The sequence below is a fragment of the Argiope bruennichi genome, chromosome 1 (assembly GCF_947563725.1).
Source record: "Argiope bruennichi chromosome 1, qqArgBrue1.1, whole genome shotgun sequence".
Taxonomy (NCBI): Eukaryota; Metazoa; Arthropoda; class Arachnida; order Araneae; family Araneidae; genus Argiope; species Argiope bruennichi.
In genome coordinates this window covers 132,059,482-132,072,461 of record NC_079151.1, presented here as the reverse complement: position 1 = coordinate 132,072,461, position 12,980 = coordinate 132,059,482, and positions in this window count along the sequence as shown.

Genomic DNA, 12,980 nt, shown 5'->3' with positions numbered 1-12,980 from the left:
TTACTAAAATATATACTAACTGAAAATAAAACAGAATATATGTTAATATTAGATTCTAAAACACGTTGGAACAGTTTACTCCTAATGATGGAACGATTTTTGAAACTGAGAAATCCAATCCAAAAAGCAATAATCGACTTAAACCTGTAAATTAATTTTTAAGATAGTGAATTCAACTTAATATCCAGAACTATATCAGCTCTACTTCCAATAAAATTGGGTGTTGATGCATTATGTCGGAGAGATTCTGATTTATTAACAGCTAATGCAACAATAAATTTCATGTTGCAGTCACTGAAAGAACAGCACACATTAGTATCTGAAGAATTATATATTACATTGAAAAATCGCACAGAAGAAAGGCATACCGAAATAGAAAATGTCTTACGGTATTTACATAATTATAATAATTTTAAAAATGAAAATAAAAAGAAGAAAAGAAAATAACCAATTCAAATCTGATTAAGTTAGAGTAAAGTTTCTTAAAATTTTTTTCCCACAAACCTATCCACATTCAAAATTCGGTTCAATTATCGAAGATTATGATGCCACTACTGTCGATAGTGAAAAGAAATTGTCTCTTGAACAAAAATTAGAATTAGCGATAAATAAAAAAACTTCAGCGAACCAAAATACAATACAGAAATCAGCTATATCCAAAACCATCCGACGAGAAATCAATTTATTTGAAAATGAGGGATTTAGAGCTAAATACTTGGAAAAAGTATATCGCGCATTGCTAACAGTACCATCAACTAGCGTAAATGCCGAAAGAGCGTTTTCGACAACTGGTAATTTTTATACAAAATTACTTTTCAGGCTTAATGACGGTACAATTGATGCATTATGTTTTTTTAGATCACATTTCAAAAATTTGTAATAGTACCACAAACTGAATAGTGATATTTACACTTTTTTTGTGATTTAATTAAATAAAATGTTTCTTTACTTTTTTGGGAGTATATACTGTTATAATTTATAAGTTACAAATTATTTTTTGTGATATTTGCACTCTCTGACAAAACTGGCAAATAAATAAAAAAACACCTGTGTTTTCTTTCTTTTTCCAAAATTTCTAATACCGGCATTAAAACCGGTATCCCGGTATTAAGATTTAAAAAATACCGAATACCAGTATTGAAATTTTGGTCCGGTATTGCAATCCCTAGTCGCAATACCGGACTAGGGATTGCCGGATACCTAATTTCGTTACCTGAGTCCGTCGATGATATGCCTTGTATCTAATTTTAATGCTAGTAAAATCTCACTTTGAGGATCAAATGTCCTCTCGGTTATTGTATAAAGGAGGGCTGGCAACTCAGATGTTTGATTTGGTTTGAGGTTTTATGGCAAAAGAATCAATATGAAGGTTATACTGGTCCAAGAAAGCTTATTTCTATTCATAGTTTATTAAAAACAGTTTTTATAAAAATGATACAAAAATAACAATTGGTAAAACGATGTTAAATTACCAAAAGTCGTGACGAAACCATAATAGTGAGTTCAAATTAAGGAATAAAATCTAGATTTTTAAAAGACAAAGGTTTTCATATGGATCTCTGCCAAGCAACAATGGCAAAGTCACTGATGTTGTTTTGAAGTGAAACAAGCGCTGAGCATTAAAATATAGGCATTCAAAAAGGATATGATAAACTGTTACTCCACAGTCACAATGTGGAGACATCGACAATTGATCATTTAATAACAGATGTTTATGTGTGAATCTAGTGTGACCGATTCTCAGATGAGTTAAAACTATCGTTTTCGACTATTTAAAGAAAGCCAATTTTCTGTGGTAGGCTTACAAGTATGAAGTTTGTTTAGAGTTTCCGAATACCATTGAGTTTGCCAGTTGTAAAGACAGCTTTGCCTATTTTTTCAAATCGCATGCAAGTATGGGTGTACTAAAAATTGAATTGCGGATTTGGCACTCTTATAAGCCTGCTGATTACCACATATTCCCCCACTGGATGGTATCCAGCAGAATAAAACTTCAAAGCTTCGGGAGATAGTCTTATGGTATAAGTTTAAAATCTCAGAAATCATTAGATGAGTATGATTTTGAAATGATTTTAAAGATTGTAAAACGCTTAAAGAATCAGTATAAATAATATAACTTCCACTACGTCAACTGCGTCAGCAACTCAGATGTATTGCGTTATATCTGCCCATGGTTGCACATTGTTGCTAAGTCCACACCAAGCAAATCTTTGTTTTGCCTCAAAACGCGACGTTGATACATTAAACTAAACTTTATTTCTTTCTTACCATGGGACTTTGTTCTTGCTGCCCAGCATTGCTTTGCGTTATAAAATAGCAGTTATCATTCATGAATCTTCCTTTTTCGTGTCACGATATTAACGACTTCATGAAATTTAAGATTGAAATCATGCAAGCCTTCAAAATTTAATTTTTTTTTGTTGTTGTTCTCCGAGATCTACAATTTACATAAACTTGTATAAATTGTATGATCTTCGTTATGTCGATTTCAATAATTTCCAATTTTTTTTATATCGCATAAGGATATTCCAGATTTTATAATTCAAATATTTCGAATACGAGATGTTTGTGAACATTTATACATATAAAAAAAATTTAACCATTTCCAAACGAACAGTAAGTCCTTTTTGTTCAAATAACTGTATCCTTTAGATTTAACGATAAGTATCAATACCCGTGCATTTTAGCTTTTGAAGCTAGTTCATTACCCCTTTTCAACAATTAGTAATTTGCCATCAAACTGACCTTGCAATATTCTAAAAGTAAAAAAAAAACTGAATACTCGAGGCGTTCATGGCCTTGACCAAGTTCCAATAAACTATATGGTACGGGGAATACGATTAACACCTTTATAAGAGAGCTTATAAGAAAGTTTTGCGCAGTATGCAATAGTTTGCCTTGAAATTATTATTTTTTTATATCCTTCAAAATGTAAATTAACCTTCTTTACAATTTTTGTTTAGTGACGCAGAAAAAATATATCATTCAACAGCGAATTTTACTTAACGGGTTTACTTATCCGTACCCATATTTTAATTACGTTTAAAAATATTTGAGTACTTTCAAAAAGATATTTTTAATGAAAAGCATTGGTGAGGTATTATATCTGAAGGAAAAAAGTTTTTTTTAATTTAATTAAACAATTTTAGATTTAAAAAGTTTTTAAATTAGATTTAATTATTTTAATTTAACTAAATTATTAATTCTAAAATATTCAAGTACATACTTTTGCCACGCATTAAAGCCGTAGTAGGATTTTCAGTTTTGCTTTTACTTCTATTTTATACATTTTGTAAATTGCAGTAAGCTATTTTAATTGATTTCATGTGTTTTAGGCTTATTAAATTACTACATGAAATGTTTTTATTCAGGAAATGCATCCCATATTAATAATTTAACATCTTAAATAGTTAGTAATCTGGCCGAACAAACTGGTCACCAAAGGCGGCTAATGTTCTTGAAAGGTGCGAGTTACTTACAAAGTGTTCGATAATTCTTAAAGACACAGTGGGGAAAGATAGACTATCTCTTTTAGTTTTTAATTTGTTAAAATATTAGCAATCCAATTTCTATCTCCACTAATAATAAGGGATGATGTGTGTATGCATTTGCATTCTACAAGAAAGGTCGTTTCAGTTAGTGCTGTCAAATTTGGCACATATGTACTTTCATAAGCATCCTGGAACAATTTTCTTGAATTTTTATTGAGAATTAATTAAAACTGAGAATTAATTTTAATTCTTCCCCCCCCCTAAATATTGGTACATTTTTATTCTTTTTATTTATTTATTTATTTGCCGAAATTACAACAATAGATAACATAGTTGCATTGAAATTCAAACTTATGGTATCGAATATTCTTCCACTGCTCAAAGCTAAAGGAAAGAGATTTCTGTTAAGTATCCGTGTCATTTGCATGACGAAAAAGAAGGCAAATGCAATGTTTCGAAAATTAAAAGATGGATAAACCGATAATTAATTTTTTAATATCTATGATTTCACTGGATTTTAATCTATGAAATTTCTTTGCATACGCAATGAAACAGATGTATTAAATATAAGACTGGCTATTAAATTACATATAAATCTATTAAAAGGATCCAAATTTAATTTCTATTACATTTTAATGATTAGAAATATTTTCTGAAGAGAATCATGAAGTTATTAATGAATTTAATTAAAGAAAACACAGCAAATTTTTTCTGGGCGAACCAGCTGATCACGGGAATTGGCTAATATATAACAAATAAATCAATTCACCTCTACGATACGAAATATGTAAGAAAAGTTCAATCAGTGTCATATTCAAATCTGAATAATCTAAGCTAGTAACTAACGGGAGTTGTCTGCCCAAAACTTTCTCGCAAACCCTCTAATAAGCTTGTCATGCCAGAGAACGTTTTATAAGATGTTAACGAATAATAGTTACGAAACATTTTTTGACTTGAATTTGGCCTTTTTACTGAATCTAATGTGTCATCCTTGGCGAGTTATTTGGCGATTGATTCCTGGCATGCGTTAATAGTATCCAAAAATCGGATTTGTGTTTTAGAGACGTTTTTCTCAATCGATTGAAACAAAAATTTGACGCAAAATTGCGCTTGAAGTCACAAATTCCAATACCAATTTGATACATTTAAATCAATGCGTTTTTGAATTATTGCTTTTACTTATTTCTGAAAGTACAGACCGACAGACGTTCAACCTCTTGTTGAATTTTGGCTCAAAATTTGATAGGTGTCTACACTATAGATGTTAAATCTGTGTACAGAATGTTATTTATCTAACTCGCTTCGTTTGTGTTCACGAATATTCGAATAGGACTTCTGTACAGATTTTGCACAGAATTGGTCAGAAATCTGAAAATTTGGTATTGAGACCGTATACCGAATTTTTTTTTAGTCACCTTTGTCACAGATAGACAGATGGACATTTACTAAAAATGCGTTTTTCGAACTCAGAGAAGTCTAAAACGTGGAGATTCGTCAAAATCTGGAGTTCGAATTTTTCGACGATTACTGCAGTTTCCCTGTACTACGTACACGAGAAAGTAACTAGTACATTCACTACGGAGGAAAGGAAAACAGAGAGAGAGAGAGAGAGTTAAAAAGAAATGTTTGCATTTAAGAATAAAAATTCCTCAAGGACACATCTCCAAATAAGAAAACGAATTTATCAGAAACGGATATAACAGACAACACTCGATAAGAACATGTGGAATGATATGAGTTCGTTATAAATGTTTTGAAAAAACGCAATATGGCTAGAAGCGTTTCTTTTTTTCGAATTGTGGATTGTCATGGTTTTTAAGCATTTCATATCTGAAGAATGCATCTCTCTTTCTCAATGCGTAATGAACTATATTTCCTAGATCTAGGAGATATAGATAGAACAGTTGCGTAGTGAGGGTGTATGGCGCTTGATGTGTAATATGACTTTCCCTCCTCTTTTTCTCCCTTGTAGTCGCAATGAGTGACTTAAAATAAGGAGTGTTAAGTGCCAAGAGTATATTATCATCTCCCCCCCCCCCGGTCGCTCGTCATGTTTGGCTTTAGAAAATAACAAAAATTCACTGACATTTTGTCTCCAAATGTCTCTCTAATTAGCGGGAGTGGTCTCTCCGAAACTTTCTCGCATGTTCTTTAATAAATGCATGTATTATCCTATTTTTCTTTAATTAGCAAGAGCGGTCTTTTCGAAGGATCTCGCATGTTCCCTAATAAATGCATGCTTTATTCAAGCATGTAACCATACAATATTAGCACATAACAGTTGCGATCTTTGGCAATTAATCTAATTTGGCGATCTCTGATGATTAACCTTTAGTATTTGGTTAATATAAAAGGAACCGAAAATCAGATATGGATTTTGGAAACATTTTTACCAACCAACTGAAACTAAAATTTGATATTAAGTTTAAGTTACATTCACAAAATCGAATATTAAATTTCATATATTTACGTCACTGCGTTTTCGAGCTATCGCGTTTACATGTTTGTGAAAATACATATGGACAGATAGTCAACTTTTTGAAGGATTTGTTTCCAAATTTGACACATATTTATACTTTGAATGTTTAATCTGTAGACTAAATCTTATTCATCTAGCTCTTTTCGTTTTGTAGTTATCCTGTTGACTCACATTCGGACAGCCGGACAGACAGACCTCCATTGAATGGAATTCATTTTAAATATGGGAGAATTCTACAAATTTGTTCAAAGACTATAAGACAGATTTTTTCCGTCTAACTCAAAGTATTTTTGAATTGTCATGTTCACAAACAGATAGACAAATATAATTACAAAGATGTGTTTGTGGGCTTCAGGGAGTTTGTGAAAAATGGGGAATAGTCAAAATCTCTAGTTCGAATTTTCTGAAGACTACTGCACTTTCTTTTCGTTTATCAGAAAATATACACAAATGTTTTGCCTGCATGGTCTCTCCTAAAATTGACGCTGGGGATATTGATGCTTTTTCACCTGTCACTATGTTTCTGGCCATCCTTTAAAAATAACCTCTCTTTGCTAGGTAAGGAGATAGGCGCCTTCTATATGCCATTGCTCTATTCTCAACTGTTAAGCTTAGCAGTTTGAGAATTCATTCACAGAGTTGGAAAGACTAGATAAAGAAACTGTTAAAACGATCAGTCGTTCTGAATTAGACAGAAATTTTGTCCTAGATTTATCCATGCTTTTGAATAAAATATACAAAATATCATTTCTAAAATATTTTTCATGGGACTAGTTCATTTTAAAAAATGATTTTAATTTTGAGCATTCGCATTTGGTGAATTTTACTTTTCAATTTTTACCATGGGTGATATTTATTCCATAAGAGATTAAATGTACAATCCCAGTTTCACATCATAACTCTACTGAATATTATTGAATTCCATTCATAACCTTTTTCTGAGTTCATGGTAAAGTTACCAGAACAAAGTCAGTTTTTTACTGACTTGACACCCCATTCCCGTATCTAAGTTGAACTCCAGAAAATCTGATTATATAAGAGATATAGATTGAACATTTTTTATTTCCATTTTGAATTGAGAGGTGCAACTATCTCATGGTGGGCATTTGCGTCAGAGGTACTACCCACTTCCTGGATCCAACCTGATTTGAACCGACCCTCGATGAAACGACCCACTGTTAACGGAATGCTCCGGCGCATTCCAGTCTTATTACTCCAGTTTCACAATCACTTGTGTGAATGCGCCAATTAGGGGCAAGAGGGGCCAACCGGAAGCGATAGGCGACTCGGCAACTGCCACTGAGAGCGCGCGAGCACAAGAAAGGTCAGTCAGTTTTGCACTTCGTACTCTCTCCAAGAGATATTTTATCAAAAGCATCCCCTTTCTACATAAACTGATAGAAGAGCGATAAAACGCCCTTCTGACCAGAGTTGATCTTTGAGCCGAGGCGTCATGTGTGGCCCAATCACCCTTCTCAGCCGGAATCGCGCGGATCTCGCTTCCAGAAAAGTGGCGGAACTTCGGCAAAAATCTGTGCGTCAGCAAAATGTTTTCACTTTCCTCTGGGCTTTTCACTTTCTAAGCTATTTGTAAACTGAGAACGGATGATTTCCTTGGCTTATTATTCATTTCCAATTCCGGGAAAGAGCGGGGATTTCTTCAAACCAGGCAGAAAGGAACGGCACAAGTAAGTGAAAACGCTTCTTCTATAATCGCGCCATTTGAAAAGTTTGAGTGCGTTGGTTTTTTTGTGTTTTCAGTTGCATATCAGTTATAAGGTGGTTTCATGGAATTCTATCATTTAAGCATGGGTAGTACTTAAAAAGAATGCCTGTTAACATCACAAAATGGATGATATCGCGTTAAATCTCAATTTTACACAAATTTATTTTGTGTGGCATGCGGTTTTAGGCGTTACAAATTCAACAAGGTTAAAACTTCCATACAATGTTATGACATAAAACGTGAATTCTCTGTATTAATTTCATGAACCAATCTTTTGTTCTGACAGCTTAAAATTGGAAAGATATTTTGAATATTAAGACGTAGTAGATTTTTTTAAAGAATACGCCTTCATCTTTCGCGCTCAGATATGTAAAAAACCCTGAGAAACTGGAGCATATTCTTTTGGCAGAAAAATATTTTCTTGTAGTAAATCAAAATTTCAAAAACCAAGCAACAGTTTTACTGATTTTAAATTAGAATAATTTAATTTTCAGTAATAATTTCAGTTAGCGTTTTCTTGCCCAAATTTTTAAAAACAAATAACATATATTCGATCAAAAGTAACAGATCAAAATATTTTAGAAACAAATACAAATTGATAAAGTTACTCTGATATTGGCTGAATTTTCTAAATATTTCATGGATGAAGAGAAAATGGCATGAGATCCTAAGAAATTTAGAATAATTAACCGCAATCTTTTTCATTTTGGCTATAAAATAAATCTGCCCCCCCCCCCCCTTCCCTTTTTTTTGAGCAGCATAAAAATGCATTTTGCGCCTTTCGAATTTATATTTTTGTCATTCTAGAAACAATCTAAAACGATACCATTCTCCCTTATTACTTTGACAATTTTTTCATTTATACCTCTCTAGAAAAATAAAGAAATGGAAACTTTGAGTTTATTTTTTGATAAGATATTTGTCGAATTTATGTTAAGACAAAAACAAAATATATTTTTTAATAACTATTCTTCAAATGCCGTAGAAAATAAGAAAAATAAAACTAGATCTTTTAAATGTAATGTTAAATATTTTTTTTGTGTGTAATTTGTAATTTAAATTCAATTAGATACGCGTTTTCCTAATAAATTGTCCTGGAAACTTTATTTTTGAGCTTCTGTAACAGAATTAAGAATAGACTATCTTAAACCCTTATAACGAATAAATCTCGAATTTAACATTAAGAAAGTGAAGTAAATAGCTTTTTGTTGTACTGACAATTGTATTTTCATGAGAGAAATTTATGCTGAGTTTGAAATCGTTTGGAATCAGGGGAAAAAATACATATATTATTGTAAACGATTTTTGAATTACCATGAAAGAAGAGGTACTAGGTAGCCATGAAAGAAATATTTAATGTCTTTCACGAACTTAGAACTACCAAAAGGACATTTTTGTTTTGCATATATTAATAATAAATACCATAGAAACTGTGCCCGGCTCCAGATGTGAGATCATAGCTGTAACCTTATGAAATAAGCTCAAGGATTGCATTGAAATGGTCTTTTATTTAAATAATTGATTTTAAAAATGAGGAATTGATAGTTTTAATCACAAATTAATGCGACTATATTTCATTATTAATCTCATTTATTAGGACTTAGAATTTATACTATTGTAAAATCAAATTAACTTTATTAGTAAAAACTTCCTAGTGTGAAAGAATGGCTGAGTGGAGTATAAAAGGTAAAAGGCGTTCAAAAGTAAATATATATATATATATATATATATATATATATATATATATATATATATATATATATATATATATATATATATATATATATATATATATATATATATATAAGGGTATGGGAGGAAATGAATGTTGCGAATCATCTATATAGACAATGAACAAAATAGGTGTAAGGTTAGGCTACTAAAATAATACTGCTTCAATACCTATCAGAATTTGAAACTGAAAATACTGTATTATTAAAATCAGGAATATTTAATTATTGAAAATACTGTATCATTAAAATCAGGAATATTTAATTATTAAAAATACTGTATTATTAAAATCAGGAATATTTAATTTTCCATTAAGAATTCAATTGAAATTAAATGCTAGCATTATTCCGGGCGAAAAAGTTGATCATAAAGGGTAGCTAATATTAAATAGAAGTCAGTTAAAAATAAATGCTTTTTCTTTTAACTTTCTCATTTCATATAAAATAAGCAAACATCCAAAGTTTTCCAAGATAATACTATTTTTGAATTTTTGTGTGCTTGAAATATAAGCGTCAGGTTGAATATAATATGCAAATAATTTGAATTTGAATTAAATATGCAAATAAATGAGGGAATAATTGAAAAATATTCCTCCTTGGAAATGTTTGTAAATAAATACCCCATTACTTCTGATACATTTTTAAATTGATAATGTATTTAGACTAAGTCACTTTCGATAAATTGTATGATGTAAAAATTATAACCCAAAGATTTGAACTCCATAGGGCCCTATAACTCCCAAACAGTGAAATTAAAACTCCCAAATTTAGTATTCACTTATTTCTTGGATGGCAAATGCTCAGTTAGAAAGGTTATTTTTTTTCAAAACTTTTAATGAGATTATTAGTTAATTAAAATTATTCCAAATTTTAACGTTTTTTTCTCATTTATTTTGGAACATATTATTGCACATAAACAAAATTTACATCTGTTTTAAAGTCTTTTTTAAAAAATTAGAATTACATCGGCACCAATCTTATTTCCTTGCAGCCTTTTTCCCTTAAATGTTCATAAATTTGTCAAAATTAGTTTTAAACACAGTTTCTAAAAAGTTTTCATTGGCCTAATGAGATTTAAACATAATTTCTAACACGTTTTCATTGTACTAATGAGATTTGAATAATTTCTCCAAATATTTTATCCACCTAATTTTTCCACCGTTAAAGTTATGCAAAATTTTTTGAAGTTACCTTTTTTTGCTTTATTGCAAATTAAGTTTTATTTTCAGAAGTGAGTAATACTGGCATATCTTGAAATTCTTCAATTTTTAAACTCTACTCCTCTGTTCTGTAATTTAATTGGTTATATTCAAGGAGTTTCGTAAATTGTGTGTTTGAAAAATTGTTTCTCACCGAATACAACGGCTGATGCAATTAACCTGGACAACGATGAGGCAAACGAATCAAGCATTAAAACATTTCCATGCGACGATGTTTCGGACTGGATGTTTCGAATTTATAGGTTTACAGGAATGATTGGTTGCTGGAATTTTCAATTAAATAATTTGTATTATCTGATCTTAAAAGCTTTCTCGGCAAAATATTTTTTAATTTAAAATTATTATAGATATATTATTTTAGAAGTCTTACACCGTGCTCTTTCCTATATATCACACTATGTATTTCCTTAATTTTCTATCCATAATTTTATATATCCAATTATATACAAGAAGTGTTAGCAGTGTTTAAAAATTGGCGCACTTTAAAAGTTATTCACCACTGCTTGATTCTGAAAATGAACATTAATTGTAAACACAATAAGATTTCAAAAATTTTCTTAAAAGCATGGCTTACGCTGAAGAAATAAGCCAAACCTTCATATTTTAAATGTCAACAATGGAAAAAAAAGCCAGGATAAAATATGAGTAGTAACTATAAAAATGATTTGAGTGTTACATCAATAAGGAAATATAATATATTGTTGTAAAATACACTTATAACATTATTCAAAATGTAATTAATTAAAGAAAAAAATTATTCGGAATAAAATTATAGTATTGAAAAGATAAATTTTGGATTTGTAAATCGATGAAAAAAATAAATGTTCTACTGTCACATTTTCGGAAGTTACCATGGAAAAATACCAATATTTCTTTTAATTTTTAATTAATTAAAATCCTAATTAAATTTTAAAAATCTCATTAAGGCGAAATTTTTCACTTCCTAAAAAATATATGGCCTATTTTCATATCATAACCATATCAAACCATTTAATCTGTAGTATGTTCAAACTTACACAGACATACACATATTCATCCTTATTATTAGTATGGCTTATTATTCTTTATTTTTTTATAATTCGTCCGAGAAAACCTCTTTCTCCTAATCAGTTGGATTGTAAACTGGGATTCTAGAAAATTCCAGATTGAAGTTAATCTGGTAACTTCAATAAAACCATCCCTCGATCTCTTGAAAAAAAAAAATACTTTGTATGCTGGATACGTTATCGCACAAAAAAATTCATTATGTTGGTTTGTGATTCGCATTTCCCTTGAAGTTTTAGCATGTATCAAAAGATAATAATTGTTTATAAGTTATGAATCACACTAGCATTTGTTTATTGAAAAAACTGCCAAAACTGAAGAAAGTTTATTCAACCACTTGTTATCACGAAAACTGGTATCTGTTTCTTTTAATCATTTAACTGTTGATAAGAGCGGGATGTTAAGTGAATTACGTGGGAAATTGGAAGGAGTTTCTCGCTAGATCAATGACCTTACGAAAGGGCACGAAAATTAATCCAACACTGTGTTATCGCTAGATATAAGAATGTGGTTCCTCGGGTACAAATACGGAAAAGATACGATACATCTCTAAATAATATCTCCGATAGTACAAAATTACTCTTTATTAATAAAGAGTAATTTTTAAAATGAATTAATTGATTAAGATTTTGTATTTCAATTTATGGAATAGTTTTTGTTACTATGGTAGCACAACTGAAAGACACGAGAGTTTCAGAACTTTTATATGGAATAGAAAGTGTTTGACAGAATCGCAATAATAATAGAAAGTTTAGTTAAATATAAATAAATATAATTAACAAATAATATATAATAGTTAATTATTGAATTATTTAAAAATAATCTTAAACTTCAAGCCTAAGTACTGTAATATGCTGAAGGTTAAGGCTTGATACAACTGTGGTGTCAAGCTAGCTGACTTGATGGTATCGGTCGCTGTATTCTGTGAATAATTATTTTAAATGAAGCAGACAATAACAACAAAAGTGAAGGTTCTACTTTAGAATTATTGTTTTTATCATAGTTCTAAATAAAGCGATTTCTTTTTTTAATGAAACTTTAACTTTGGCAAAAGTTAATTTTTCTTTATTTACATAAGAGAAAAATTCAATATAATTATAAAATTGGAAAATAAAACTGATAATACTGAAAACTAATTTGTTAAATTTAATGAATGTAAGAATGGTATTTGGAAAATGGAAAAATATTAAAATTTTAATTTATTAAAGATCTGATTTAAATTTTGTAACATTTTTTCTACAAAATTTAAATTAGATTTTTAATATAATAATTAACTCTTAATTGATTTAA